This window comes from Chanodichthys erythropterus, chromosome 2 (assembly GCF_024489055.1).
Source record: "Chanodichthys erythropterus isolate Z2021 chromosome 2, ASM2448905v1, whole genome shotgun sequence".
Lineage (NCBI taxonomy): Eukaryota > Metazoa > Chordata > Actinopteri > Cypriniformes > Xenocyprididae > Chanodichthys > Chanodichthys erythropterus.
This window is the reverse complement of record NC_090222.1, coordinates 72,543-76,072: the sequence shown is the minus strand read 5'-3', so window position 1 is coordinate 76,072 and position 3,530 is coordinate 72,543.

Here is a 3,530-nt window from a genome sequence, read left to right as displayed (position 1 = left end):
ATCCGTGTGTGTGTGTGTGTGTGTGTGTGTGTGTGTGTGTGTGTGTGTGTGTGTGTGTGTGTGTGTGTGTGTGTGTGTGTGTGTGTGTGTGTGTGTGAGAGAGAGAGCAGAGGCACTGACAGACAAAGACTACTTTGTGTGAACAAAATAAAAGCTGGCCTGGGTCTTCTCTTGCTCAGGCCAGTGCTGAGCCACACACACACACACACACTAGAGACACACTCTATTCAAACTAAACTCAGCTGGAGAGAAATGAGGGAACAGTCGGAGTAGTGCTGTACTATGAGGCAAATATGTGACATCTTTACTAAGTAAATAAATGCTGCCCATTTTAATGGTCTTTTAAAATAGTTTAACAAATTTTTCTAATTTATTTTGGATATAACTGCATGATCACTTGATACTGATGCCAAGAGAGAATTATTTGATCTGATGTTTCATACTAATGTGTAAATAATAATGTTTTTAATAATAGCTTAGTTTTGTGGTGTTACGATGTTCATTTTCAGTGAAATGACAGTGTGGTAAATGCATAATGGCTATGAATGAGTGAAAAAACTGCTGCAAATATTAACTGAAGAATAGTCACATTAGAATGACATGTTGTGGAAGTCGATGTCTAAATAAACAGGTTTTTGAATGAATTGAATGTGTACACTGCCTATATTTATTAAATATATTTACTAACTAGAGTTTCTGGCACTGAGAATATCTTCTGCTGACCTCTCTGACGCCGGCCTACAGAAGAGCCACGGCTCCGCTCCGTCTCAGAGAGGCACAAAGTCATTCCACAACGTTTCTGTTCATTGTTCGTTGCTGGTGGAATGATCTTCCCAACCCTCTCCAGACAGCCAAAGTTCAAGAAACTGCTGAAAACTCATCTCTCCCGTGTCCTGCTGACTCATACTAATAATAAAAAAGATCTTTATGTAAAGCAATTTAGCTCAAAAGCGAAATATGTGTAAATAATTATAATTAGTTACAATCAATTATAAATATTTATATCAGCTACCAGAAGTAACTGTGGAAGAATTAAAGGGATAGTTCACCCAAAAATGTCATCATTTTTGTAATCATTTACTCGCCCTCAAGTTGTTTCAAACCTGTATGAAGTTCTTCTGCTGAACACAAAGGAAGATGTTTTGAAGAATGTTTGTAACGAAACAGTTGATGATCCCCATTGACTTTCATCGTATCAGTGGGGCCTAGATTTCAGTCATTATAAATCACACTGTACGACAAGGATCTAATAAACGTGGGTATGACATGTAGATTGTACGATCATGAGGCCTATTGAATGAGCAGTTTGACACAATCTGCATTGTAAAAAGTGCTATATGGTGACTTGAGTTTGTATAGAAGAATAAAACATCAGCATGTGCTAGCGGTAATCAAATAGAGCGAGGTGAATCGCAGGAGGAAGGAAAGAGGAATATGGATGTGGATAGGGAGAAGAGACCAACATGGTATGCCAATTTTGCAAATGGTGCTTTTTGTATGTTTTATTGTATTTCAGTTAATGTTCATTTTAGTTACGAAAATCTTAAGTTTTAGTTTTAGTTGGCCATCATAATGCTGTTTTGTTCATTGATGTATTGACAGTATTGTGCTGACTTCTGACAGACGTTCATTCATCATCTCAGTGACTGCGCTGGGTCATTATTACACTTGTCTAACAGATCACTAGCTCCCTTCACACGGACACCTTTTCTTTTTCTTTTCTTGTTTTCACCACGTAAATTTAAAAAAAAGATAATTGGAGATATAAGTTTGCGATTCTGAGAAAATCCAGAACTCCTATCTTGCAATTCTGACAAGAAAAAAATTTGTGAGATAAAAAGTCTCAATTACCTTTTGATTGTTTTTTTATTTCATGCTGGAAATGAGCTTCCATAGATCTGAATGCAAGCGTGCTGGGACGGGTTTGAGCTGACGTTCATCAGAGAAGTCTGGCATACGTCACCAGAGAAAAGATTTGTTTTTTTTTTATTATTAAAAAAAAAAAATAAACGCATGGATAAATAAATTAAAATAAGATCAATAACGTGTATTTTTCATTTCATGCTGAATTTAAGTCTTTGTCAGGTGTGGGTGTTTGGAGGCACTAAGTCACTCCAAAAACCAAACATGTAGATTATCGAGAATCGAGTGTTAACATTAGCATTAGCATAGAAGCTATAGATGAGACCGGACAAAGGAACAGAATGAAGGAGCGAACACGGGGAACTAGATGAACAGAATCTAATGATCAGTTATTAACCATTACAACTCCAAAAATATCTGTACAAATAGGGCACAATGTACTGTATTAATTTAACAGAAGTTTTCCGTATTTATTTATTTACAGGTGTTTTACCTGTATTTATAATTTTGCGCTTCATTGAGTTGTTTTACGGTTAATGGAAATTTCCATAAAATCACTGGATAATGTCCAGGTAATGAGCTGCCAGTACTTTTCCCGTTATTTTACAGATTTATTTTTTACAGTGTACAGGTGAGTGAGTAACCAAGGAAAATAATATGAACAGGCAAACTAAAACAGAACATACATTTTCTTGTTTTTCAACCATTGAGGGAAATGTGCTTGTGTGTTTCGGGTCTTTGTCTTGCTGAATGACCCAACTGTGCCTGATTATTTACATACCAGAAAAGCCCAGCATACCAAGACACACGATTTAAAACACTCAGTTAGTATTTCAGCTCATGTGTTTGGCCATGGTGAATTAATTGTACACTTACAGTTTTTCACAATATGACACTAAACCCCATTCTCTGAGCCTAAACCCGTTGATCGAATAAATCACTCTTTCTGCAAAACCTTTAACAGTTCAGGCACTTAGACAATATTTGAAAATCTCATGCACTCTTTTTGCAAAACATTCTTGCTCACTAAAGCACACGTCGCGTGTTTTGCAACTTGTGTTGTAAAACAGTAAACATGAGTGTCATGAGTTAAACACAACTACAGCACGGTTTACACACCACGACTCTAAAGTGTTTCTAATGGTGTGATCTAACCAACTGAAATAATGCAGTCAGAGAGCACAGGTGACACAGGAGCACTGAATGATGACGGGAACAGTCTGAGCGGGAGAGGAGGAAGAGCGAGGGGAGGAGAATGTTTCAGGGCTGGATCGGGGTTTTCCCATCATTCCCTGTGATGTGATGAAGTCCTCAAGCTGGACCCAACTGACTTTCATGACTTTTTTTTAACATGCTTTCATTTCATTTAGAGTTTTCTTTGACCTTTTTGACTTTTGCACTATGACTAATGTATTTTTACTATACTTGCAGTACATGCAGTATACAATATACAGTTGAGCTCAAAAGTTCACATACCCCTTGCAGAATCTGTGAAAATGTGAAAAATGTTAACAAAATAAGAGAGATAATACAAAATGCATGTTATTTTTTTTATTTAGTACTGTCCTGAGCAGGGGCGGTTTCTTCATTAGGGCAATAGGGCAACGCACCACCAAAGTGAGAAAGGGACGGATTTTTCAATCACATTCAACCACAGAGTTACGCTT